We start from the raw sequence: 12,871 nt of genomic DNA, 5'->3' as shown, positions 1-12,871 counted from the left end.
TCTACAGCAGGAAAATGAATTTGCAATTTGTAATGAGCTCCGCTTCCATCCAAGTAGTTATTCATGAAATTAGTTGTTTGCCAGTGCGGCTGGATGTGACTGTGAAAATTCACACAGCGGTTTACAAGCTGTCTTTGTCTTTTTTGCTTGTTAGTATGATAATGCTGCTGGTTGATTCCGATTAACTGGGAATTTAGCATCTGCTTATTGAGTGTTGAGGAGGAGTAGTGAGGGGATTTATTGTGCGGTAAAGTACTGCAAGGCTTTTATGGTCTCCATATGTGATCATTATTTTTCCGTACTTTCAGTCATATGTATGATGTATGTGAGGCATATGGTGGCCTATGCGTCACGTGGTGTTTCACTCTTTTGGCTGCAAGGCAAAGTGATGTGATCCTTCAACTCATGCTGTATTCAGCTGTATATGTTTTTCCCCGTGTCTTGCATTGCTTATACTGGCCTGAGGTTTCCATGAATATTGCACTGTACTATGCTCTATGGTAAAGTCCATGTTATGTGCAGTGTATCCCATTACTTCATGAATTATAGATGAAGGTTATGGCAGAGGGATACCTCATGTTCATTGAAGTTCAGATTAGGGATGTACCGATCACGTTTCTTTCCAGCACTGATTCTGGGTAAACTGCCAACCTCCAATCAGATATTATTGCTCTTTTCTAGCTTTCCAGTTTAAAATGTGTCAAACTCACAGTGTAAAATGATTGGAATCATTCTCATGCTGTTTGTGTAGATAATGCAGTGGACATTGCCTGCAAGCACTCAGGGCACTTTAAATAAACGCACACAACACTGAAGGGTTGAAGATTAGAATGTATTGTACAAATATAGGAGACAAACGTCACCATAAGAAGTCAGAAGGAAAAGTCTCAATGAAGGAAAAATAAAGTTACACTTTCATATTTTTCTAAAGACAAAGAACAAGAACGTAATTGGCTGTTTGCCCAACAAGTTTAAGATTTCAACCAATTGGAAAGAAGCCACAAGCTGTTTACAGGCCAACGTGAGCTGACCACTGACTCACTGACTCACAGTAACACAAGGCTGCAAATCCACATCACATCTTAACTATAAATGGAGACGTACATTGTTTTCAGATTTGTGATAACTTTGGTTTAAGTTGGAGAGTAATTATTGTCGTTTGAATGATAACAGTGGCAGATTTACCACTCACATTCATGTTTATTTTTGCAACTATAGATGTTTCATTTCAGAGAGAGGAAAACAAAAGCAGGCTTCTCATTTTTAGCTGGTTACTGTCGACTTTGCTGGCTGAAATGATAATTCTTGCATTTAGTCAGCTGTTGCTAGCTAGCTAAATTTAATTCTGAGCTGGGTGAAAACTCTTTATTTTTAATATGTTTCTGGCCAAATGAGAAAAAAGCATCCATGTTTTGCATATTTGATGGCTATAGATATGATATCATGCTAAGTCAGTGCTGCATGATGATGTAAACAAGAGGAAAGGCTAAAGGGCTGGTTATTCCTGGTATTATAGTACAACATAAGAACATAATAAAACTGTTTGTCCTTTCTAAAATAACGCTATAATTGGACAGTTTATTTGGGGGGGGTTAAACTTTCACTACAATTTTATGGGGCAGTAAATAAGAAACATTATTGGGAATCTGCTGGATCAGTAGTTTCTGAATATATGTGATTACACTTCTCTATACATGAAGAAAAAGTTCTTTAATCGTTAATGTCTAATTGAACAATTCACCAGAACACATTTACCGCACATACAGTATAACCTATACATCACCTTAGAAACTCTAAGTTAATACAGGCTCTAAATAAATGACCTGTCAATGAACAGTACAAGAGAAGTTGTGTCATGATTTTAACTTAACTCTCTCCACAGCAGTTCCCTCATAAGCTGTCATTGTAAAACCTCTCACATAACGTGTAGTGAGCATTATAAATAATAAGGCAATCTGCTGTAGGTGTCATCTCCTCCTGCTTTAATAAATAACTGCTCCAACTTCAGGTCCCCAGATCTCATCGTGCCTTCACTTGATAGTTAAGCTGGAAATCACTGCAATATAACACACTTTACTCTTTGTCTTTTCACAGAGACAAGAAACTATTTATTTGTTCTTTGTCTTCCAGTGTCCCAACAGACGCATTTCTCAAGTGACTTGTTAGCTCAGCGTAATTTACTGTTACAGCATTAAGAGCAGCTTATTTAAGCTTTTTAAAGCTTCATGCATAGATATGGATGAGGAAGTCATGAGTGTTCCCTTGTCGAAAGAGTAGAGAGTTTCATTGTTTGATGCAGCACCATCCGCTGAATCAGAAATGTTTGATTCAGTGGAGTTTGAGTTTGATCTGGTGAAAGGCTGAGATCCTCAGTTTTTGGACTGTGGCAGCATGATTGATGATGCACTGATACCAGTTGGTGTTTTAGCTTGGGATCAAACAGTATGGCTGAATTTTTCTTAGGTTTTCTCTTGGTTCAGTTCTAATTGTTGTTGTTGGGAACTCGTGCCGTCGGTTGTTCTCATAAAGATTTTATTTATTTTTTAAACATGTTTGATATTTGCCAATAACATCGGCGTCCCTTGTGTGTCGCCCAAGGAAGACATACCAGTAAATAAACACTTTTACCATTTTTCAAGTTCATTTTTTAGGTTCACTCTCCTCCATTTCTATCCGTAGGCTATACAGTCTGTGTTACCCACCACTCTCCATCCAGGATTTCACCCAAATTCTTTGCTTTTTTCCTCCTTTGTGGAGGCTTTTTCAGTGCAAGCTGCTGGTTACCATCAACTCGCTGTCGACCACGCCATGGTTTTATAAGGTGATAATGAGCATTACCTTGTGAAAAGCAGGCTCAAGGGAATGCATGGTTAATAATAGCAATTTTAAACCCGACACTGTTGCAAACTAAGTGAGATAAAACACATTGTGGCCATTAACAACTATACTTTTAAGATTTTTGTAAACCAGCAAAAGAACAAATTCATGAAACCTCCAGGGTTTCTTTTCACCTTCACCTCAAAAAACCACCATAGAAGAGCTGATAAAGTGGTACAGTCAAAGCTGATTTAGATAATTGTAATCAATGATATAATCCATTAACTTAGGTGATAATTGGTCTCATTATCCTGTTGACAATTGAACAAAGGTTGGTGACTGTACTGGCTCAAAATAAACTTTGTGTGAAACTGCAGCCAAGTTTCATAAGCAAATTAAACAAAGGGAAATCACAAACCACCTAATTTTCTTACTTGGAAAATTAATCATTACCCTTTTACCACAATTTGTTATTCTATGTGCATTCTGTGTGGTCATTATTTTATTTTAAGTATTTGTTTGATTGATTAAAATTGAATCATTTACTTTATTAAATCTCATGTTGTAATTTGGTTAATTTCCCCAAACACCACTCTGTTTTCTTTCCCTGTAAACTGTGTAATTCCCTGGGGATATGTTCATCTCCAATTCATACTGATGTTACTCAGGGAAATATGACCCAGGGAAATCAGTAGAAAGTCACAGTTAAACACAGAAAAGCCACAGCATTCTGTTTGAACTGAGCTTGGACCTATTTCCCCACTGTGTGAGATGAGTATCCACATAAGCTACAAGGTAACGTAAGGGCAAGCGTCCATGTCTAGATTAGTTTTTTCACCAAGGGTCATAATATGTTAATAGTTACACTACAAGGTAATCTGAACCATAGGCATTTAGGCATTTTATGGTACAACTGTCCTGTAAAACATTGCACAAATAGCATGCACAGTTATTCAGGTCCATGGGAAATGTGCCCCCGTGTCCTCTCGGGAGCGAGAGTGAATGGGAAGATTCAGGATCCGCTCGGCTGGAGAAGGATTACATCCCACAGAGTCTCATGGGGAGAAAGGCACAGATGCTGCATTGATCCTGCTGATAAACACTGAATGGCTGGAAGCTGGAGTGAGTGTCAGGTTCCCTAAACGGAAACGCCAAGACAGCCCAGGATGAAGTTTGGAGCAGTGCATGGAAGATTAGCAGATAAGCCTGCAATATGTGCAATTAGCAGAACTAATGTGTGCTATTCGCCCAATAATTTAAATACATTTCCCAATGCGATGTAATGGATGGAGACATGAACTTAATGAGAGACAGACCTAAATAATGTCTTTTCCTGTGCAGCGTGTGGTCTTGTCTTGTACATTAACATAAGGTGGACACCTGTTTTTCATGCACTATTTTGGCAAATATTTATTTGATTGGCACCACCAGAGCTAAAGTGATTCATTCATCCAATTCATTCAGTGCCTTTATTGTCATTGCACAGTGTACAAGATTAGTCTGTTGACTGATTATTTCATCAGCAGAAAATCCATTGGCTACTAATTTGATCATGTGAATCATTCTCTGGTCTCAGCTCCTCAAATGTGAAATTTGTTTTGCTTTGTTGTATTTTATAATATTATAAATATATATATATATATATATATATATATATATATATATATTAAAAGTTTGTTTAATATCAGAAACCTAAAATGTGTTCATGGGATTATCACACAACCACATGGTGACAGTGTAGGTAAAATATAAGATTTATGTAGTAGTCCAGGAAATCATGAAGTAGATATTTGTAACCCAGCCTTATTGATTATCTGTCTTGTACTTTATTTGTTTCGCCTATAACGTATCAGAAAATAAGGTACCCAGTACAAATTTGATGTTTTGGTGAAAAGCCAATCACATAACTGGCTCTGCCCTGTTCATCTTGATTGACAGACATAATCTTAACAAGAATACAATAACAAACTTTGCAAAAAGGACATTTTGAATGACATAGAAACTACAATAAAATAAAAATGAGCTGCAGTAAACTGTTGAAGCAGGAAATAACACTTCATAATGAGCTAACTTTGAAAATGTATTGAATTTTTCAGTTTCATGGTTACATCATTTTTCTTTCATTAATTATTTTAACCATGTCTTATTTATTATTTATTACATTTTTTGATTAAAAAAAGCAAATCCTCACATTTGATTAGCTGGAACCAACAAACACTAGAAATTTTCCTTGATGAATGATTAATGGATGCCAGTACATATCAATTTATCATTAATTGTCTCAACACTCATCAATTAAAACAATGGGGATTTAATCTTAAATTCTGTTTAGGTTTTAATAATGTTCAACATATGTTCAGGAAATTTCAGCCAGGATGATCAAATTTATAGTTTGTTTTTTACATCAGCACTTGCCTTGGAGGAGCACTATGAAAAACAAAAAGCCCCTAAAGGTAGATAGAACAAATTATAAAGGATACAGTGAGGGACCTTCACAGTGGTCATGAAGGCACCTGACCACACAGGAGAGGACCCTTTATGGACAAGACAGGATGCCCCACGGCAGAGAAAACAAAGTGATCTCACCCCTGCTGCTTTTTGATTTGTACTGCGTGAAATGACTGTCGTGTTTGAATGAACAGGAGCAGTGGCCACCCATCAGGGAGGAACTGTGGAGTGAGGTCCAAGAGGCCCTCGTGAATTAAGGGTGCATTCATAGAGTCTCCGGGGAGGTCCGCTGATTGCCTGCAGCACTACTAATTGATTTGTTGCAAGGTCGGTGCCTGAGTGACAGAGGGTAAAGGGAGGAATTTCCTGTTTCTGCATCTATAATTCAGTGTGTGCGAGAGAGTGTGTACTTGTATATGTGCGTATGGAAAAAGGCCTCATAGAAACATCTGTTTCATACTACGTATACATTTATGCAGTAAGAGCTATCAAACATTCACAATTACCTGTGTTCTAAATTACCAGCCACATCAGAGCTGTAATTATTTTCAACTTGTGTGTGTGAGCGAGAGTGAAAGTGTGTGAGCGAGAGTGAAAGTGTGAGTATTATCATGGCAATATATTGTCCTGGAGACACCTGCTGTAGCAGGAAGAACCACTGAGGCAGTTTTGAGTAATGTGGCATGTGTATGACGGTCTGTTTGTGGACAGACTTTGTCACTGCTACAGCGGCATAACCGAGAAAGATACAGTCACAAAACTTTCCAGGTGTGTTAACAAAATGAGGCCGAGTTCGAAGATGGTTCTGGTCCCTACCCATGAGTACTGAGTAGTTATTTAATAACGTAGTAACTGAATACTAATGGGTCAGAACATCGTGTTAACAGGTGTCACAATCAGTCTTTAGTTTTAATAGACTTTAAACTGGATGTTACTGGATGTTTTTTTCAAGTTTGCATTCATATGACAACGCCTTTGTCCATGACTTTTGGCTAACAACTTCAACTGTTTATCTATCACTTCCACTGAACTATTTGAGCATTTATTCAGTACTTGTAGCGTTTTTAACATTTACTCAATATATTTTAAGTAGCTAGTTTAGGTAGCTGTTTAGACTTCTCTGCTCGCTTGCTACCTAGTTTTCACACACTGATCCATGGATATATTTTTTAATCAAATGGTAGTATTTTTACTCTACAATACTCTAAGATTGGTACTCTCCAGTCTCTCCATGTACCCTGTAACAAATGCACAAATTCCCCCTTTTTTGTGAATCACTGTTGTAAATATAAATATGTTAGCCGGTGTATTGCTTGCTCATCCATAATGGTGAGTGATGCTGTGTTTATGTGTGCTCATCTGTTAACTGGGGTTGTGTTGTAAGGTATGCAGCAGTCTGCCAACACTCCCCACTGCGCTGTCCCTTTGAAGGTCTGGTGGATTTCCCTCTGGTGTCTCAAGACTCTTCAACCAGCCACACAAACAGGCCAACAGCTTCATGAGAGAAGCCTTTGTTTTTGTCCTCTTTCTATACAATGCTCGAGCTGTCCTATTACAACTGAACAAACACTACAGTGTTGCAAAATCTGTGATACATTTCCTCTAGTTAGCAGATGAAGATGGAAGATCATCTGAAGCATGGAGTGAGGCCATTTCCATCCAAGGCAGTTTAATGGCTCAAAAGTTTTTTTCACAAATCCCAGAAGGAATGAATTTTAACCAGAAATTTCTCATATGAACATAAAACCCATTTCAGAGTGAATATTAGAGTTCTTTTTGTAAGAGGTCCCTCTTTTACTTAGTATGTGAAACGATTTCATTTTAAGAGTACCTTGCTTGAGGCTACAATGACACCCAAGTATAACTCCCAAGTATTTGAAATAACTTCAAGCCACTATTTTCTTAACTTGTGGACTGACAGATGAGAGGAAAGAAGAAGAAGATGGAGCGGTTTATTTTCTCTCTGAAACAGAGGAGTTGTATTCCATATCAACGTGCATACCTTTCTCGAGAAAAAGACCGGATCAGCCCAGGATTTCAAACAGCCCGAAGCACCCTGAGCATCTCTCACTCAGCTCCACAAAATATCCCCTCCCCCTACTAAAAAAAATTACTTCCCATCACATTAAAGAGAAACATCTGTCACTTCAGGGGCCTACATCCCATGTCACACTAAACAGGTTTATGTTAACAAAATGCTAAATGTCTCCTGAGGAACCACAGCAGAATTACGGTGTTGGGTATGGGATTTGTTGTGTGGATCCTCTACCACAGAGGTTCAGGCCTTAATCACATTTCCAGCTTGTGCTTGGATCCAACTTTCTGTCCTGGTGGATTTTGCACCTCTAAGCTCAATCATGAAACTTTCTGGAACAGTTCAGTTTCATACAACACGGGTCTTCAGAGGCACTTCCATCTGGAGGACAAGACGTTCAGTGCATCGTAGTATAGACAGAAGCACCTGATGCAGTGATTCCTCTGGGCTGGAGTGGTCTGTAGAGGATTGTGTTTGTACTGAGTCATCTGGGAAATCCTGCATAGTTTTGGTAAATTGGTGCTCATGTTATAGGCTTTGAAAACGGTCCCATGTAAATGTTGTATCTGTTCATTTTGTGAACAGCCGCTGGATGTAATAGGAAGCCAGAACTACATAATATGCTTGTTGTTTGTTCTAGCCACAACGTTGCTTATTAATTAGATAATGTCCTGAGGTGATATTGATGACTAACAATATTTTCTCCAATAAAGGGGGCTCTGCCTGTGGCACAAGGCTTATGATGTGCAATAAAGTCAGATATTTATTTATTTATTTATGCATAATGTTAAAGACTAACTTCACTGAAAAACTAATCAAAAGGTCATCATGTGCATACCAACACATAACTTTTGATCTGGAGGTCTACCGCTCCACCCTGCTTCGTGCATTGGCTCAAGGAGAAAGTGTCTATTATACAATTGGAAAGACTGCGTCTGTGCAAACCCAATACACGGGATAGAATTGAAAGAATTTAGGGACTTCTCTTGGCAGTGTCATACTACCCCACACCCATAGGGTCTCTGTCCTGCCTGGCTATGTGAATGGGTGCGGTGCTTAACCCAATTCATCTATTCATGTTACTTTACCTTGCTCCCAAGATGTTAATATTGTAACAACATTTCTGAGAGACTCTGGCAGCCTTTTTGTTGAGTTCTGTTTGCATTCCTCTTGGTGTTGTGTTTTCTTTGTATTGTTTTTTGCATTTCAATATATTTTGCTATTGTGAAATTGAAAACTATGTAGTTTTTGTGTGGATAAATTTGTTCACTAATTTGAGCTGAGCTAAGCTTTGCTTAGAGTCTTTCCATTCTTGATTTAGGAAGTTTTACCAACTCTTCCTTGCAAATCATAGAGTTAAAGTTGAGCTGTTTGGCCACAGTAACTGAAGGTATATTTGGAGAAAAAAACACCAGCTATTAAGCATGGAGATGGAAATATTACGCTTTGGATTGTGTAGCAGCCAGTGACAGAGGCACAAAGGGAGGAACGGATTCCACTAAATATTAGAAAATTCTGGATGAAATGTCAATGTCATGCACTTAGCCAAGAAACTGCAACAGCACAATGATCCATACATCAAAATCCACCAATTCCCCACGGTTCCATGATCTGCACATCAGTGAATTTCTGTGAGTAGATGTTAAACATGCTTTGTGTTGAAGACAGCCTAAAATATCCCAGAGCATGAAGAGTGGGTGGAAATTCATAAATCAAGAACAGCAAGATAATGTCATTTGCCCAGCGGTGCCCAGACTTTTGCATACAATATAAGCGACATGTATGAGGCATATGGTCACTGGACTGTCTCACCATGAAAGCATAATGAAGGAGCCTTGTGAAACCAAGGCTCCTATGTGGTCTTTTCATGTGTAATCAGTGGAAGTTGTGAGGACCTCATATAACTGCTCAAAGCATTAGGCCTGGGCTTCCTTCTACCCCCATGCTAGTCAAAGCATGTCCTAAGGGTATATGGTGATTGGGGGGGATCGGTCGGTGGGGGGCTGGTTCACTTTCACACGCAGGCCATTTCATTTGGGACGGAGCAGTGAAATTTACAGATGAAGGATCATTTCCTTTTGAATTCAAATACGGAGACCATGCATCTTGAAAGGGTCACTTCACAGAGGCCTCCTGCCTCTCGCAGGCATTTTCACCAGAGATTGATGGGAAGACAAAATTCTCACGGGGCCCACAAAACAGCAGTCCAGTGGAGTGATCAATATGTAAAAGCCAAAGGGATACAATTTCCAGGTTTATGTACAACCTGTACATTTTTGTTCATAACCTTCCATCTATAGTGGAAACATATAGTCAACTAATCATTTTATTTATTTTTCAAGCAAAAATGCCAAACACTTAATAGTTCCAGCTTTCCAAATGGGACAATTTGATGATTAACTCCATTTTATATTATATTAAAATTAGTATATTTTGGTTTTGGACTGTTGGTTGGACAAAACAAACAATTGGAATACGTCAGCTTGGGATTCTAGACATTAAAATTTGTATTTTTCACAAATTTCTGAAACTTTCTAGACTTTCTAGACAATCATGCACCTTAGCAACATCTACTTGACTTGTACTAATGCTTGTCTAAATGATTAATTGATTAATAAGAAAATAAGAAAGTAACTGGTTGATCAATCTATAATGAAAATAATTGGCAGTTTGTTGCAGCCCTAATTTTCGACTGCACATTACTGACATCTTTTGGGAACCAACAGTATCCATGCAGGTACAGCTGAAAATGCAACAGTGGTCAAATTTAGTTTAGTTAGTTTTTTTTCCCTTCAAATGGCGGCAAACAGTGATGATTTACTGATGCCAGTGACACAAGCAGAGTCAAAATTATTTTATCCACTTTGACTTCAGTAGATTTTTTTCCATCAAGGCTCAAAACTATTCTCAGTTCCATTTATTCCACACTAAGACATGCTAATTAAAGACTGTGATTTCTTATGAAAAAGTGGCTCTGTAAAATTTTCAGGGTCTATTATAAGGTGTCAAATTGACGTCACTGATTTGCAGTTTGAAAAAACACTTTATTCAAGTTGTCAGAACTGTGTGCCTTCAGCAAATCTTCACTGAATCATCCCTTTTCATTTTACTGAATGATGTTGCTCAGCCCAAATACTCTAATCTAAAGAAGTGGCTTTGAAATATAAAGAATTATCTTTATATTTTCATGTGTCCACTTGTTGTGAATGCAGCAGTATTCATCTTAATCAACTCTCTAAAACTAAATGAAAGAAATAGAATTGCCTCATGTCATTTGTGTCTTCTTTGTGTGAAAAGATTCCTGTTGTAACTGGTTCATGTATGTGACCTTTTGCATGATGAACAGTCCATCAACCAGCTGCCCACAAGATGCAGGAGACTCTCTTGATATTGAAAAGTGTCTTATCAAGCCAAGCTGTCTTACTAGCATGCTTATGATTCTGACGAGCAAGAATAAGCTGCACATAATTGGATACTGTTACTCCTTTTGAATCCCGGACTTTGAAATGCCAGAGCCTAAAGAAAGCATTAGCCTCATCCAGCAAGGATGTGTTGAATGTCCTGCAAGAGATGTGAAAAGGAGATAGCAAGAGATAAAGCTGAATAGCCAAAGTGTTTCAAATGCCTCATTTGCACTACATGAGTCACACCATGTTTGGTCTCAGTGGGAATGTGTGGCTTGACCTTAGAGAAAGAATTCATCAATGCATTCACAGTTGATCACAGTTGACCTCTTTAACATATAGCACAATGGTCTTATTTTAATTGCCCGAGTCTCAAACTCAAAGGTTCAAGAAAGTAAAATGTACACATGTCCTGGAGGTCTCAAACCACCACAGAGGGAGGGGAGTGAAATGAACAGAAACTCGACTGCCCATGTAAGAATAATAAGCTCCTTTGTCATGTTTGGAAAAACTTTCAAAATCAAGAATCCAGACACAAAATACATTAACTAACCAGCTCAGTATTTGCAGAATTAGCAATGATATTTGCTCATCTGTCAGTTAATCTTTGTAGGCTTTTAATGTATTCCAAATAGACTCAACTTCTACAGCCCTGTGAGGCTGTACTTAAGCGTAGTGTTTTGGCTAACTGCAGCATCAGCATCAGCATGCTAACATGAAAAGTCATCGTAAAGTAAGGTATAAAAAGTCATAGTATAGTAAGGCATTAAAGTCATAGTATAGTAAGGCATATTACATATTATTATTTCTGTGGTCAATGCCTAATAAATCGACATGGAAAAACGCCTTGGATACACCCATGTTGCCATCCTTAGAGCTCAGAATTTCCAGAATGAACAATAATGTTGAATCATGTTCTTGAGTCTCAAAAGTCTCAAAAATTGTCACCATAGAAAATGTTCTATTTTTCCCCAAATCTTTTACCTCCTGGCAAAGCAGACTCCTTTCACAAACCCACTTCATGTTTCAGAAACAACATTTCCTCTTGAGCCCTTGCTGTCAGATAGTTACAAACACAGTGTGTGTTTTACTGTAGATCCTTTTGTAACATTTGTGATGCACAAGTCTTCGTTGGATGATTTACAGCTCAATTCTTCATGTTCTGTTCCACTGGCTCAGGCCCCGCCGCAAGATTTATACAACGCCACCGAGGTCTTAAACGTTCCTCCCTGAAGATGAATGTGAGGTTATTGGGCAGCTTTCAGTGTTTCAAAATGATCCCCGATGACTACATGGCAGAGGTACAGTTGACAATTTGTACCATTTTGATTTTAAATGTTTGAGCAGAATGTAACCACAGAAATCTCAAATGGTGATCAAAACCAGCAGCTCACTCAGCAGCTATGTTTGTGTTCTTAAACTGTATTTCTCTCTTGTGTTTATTTTTATGCAGGGTGAGCTAAAGTGCAATAACCTCACTTCAGGTCGCCTGATTTCACATGAGGCAGTCGTTCATCACCTCAGTTCTGGAGCCGCCTTCCAAGGCAGCAGTGGTATCTGTTGTGGTAACCAATCTGGACAGCGCTAATGTAGGTTGGAGATTGTTTCCATATGGAGCCTGTTTTCAGGCAGAGTCACTTTGCTTGGGTCTAAAACCCAGCTTTCATTTCATAGTTTGCCCACTTCAAGCATGCAATGTGAAACAGTTGGACAACTTTCGCACTAGCAGCCATAAACAACATGGTCCACCTTTAACCTTAGTGAATAAATCAACAGCAGGTTGCTGCAAATTCTCAAGAGAGACAAAGTTCAGTCTTTTAGAGTTAAACTACCTTACCAGTTATTTTTATAACTGGTTAGTACATAATTTAAAATAAATGATATAAAAATACAAATCCTATGAATTTGAGGACAGCTTTTCAGAACAGGGAACAAAAATCAAGAAAACGGGAACATAAAATTGTAAAAAAAAAATCATTTGAAATTGAAGAATATCTATTAGATAAGGATAGGGATACAAACATACTGATAAAAATTCTATCATGATTTAAAGAGCAGAAGTGATTAATCAAATATTAAGTAGTCAAATGAATTAGCAACAATTTTAGTTAATCAGTTAAGTAAAGTATTAATTAAAAAAAACATCCTCTGGCTCCAGGTTTCCTGT

Source organism: Seriola dumerili, unplaced genomic scaffold (assembly GCF_002260705.1).
Source record: "Seriola dumerili isolate Sdu_G_001 unplaced genomic scaffold, Sdu_1.0 BDQW01000331.1, whole genome shotgun sequence".
In the NCBI taxonomy this organism is placed as follows: domain Eukaryota; kingdom Metazoa; phylum Chordata; class Actinopteri; order Carangiformes; family Carangidae; genus Seriola; species Seriola dumerili.
The sequence above is the reverse complement of the archived record's forward strand: the minus strand, read 5'-3'. Positions refer to the sequence as shown.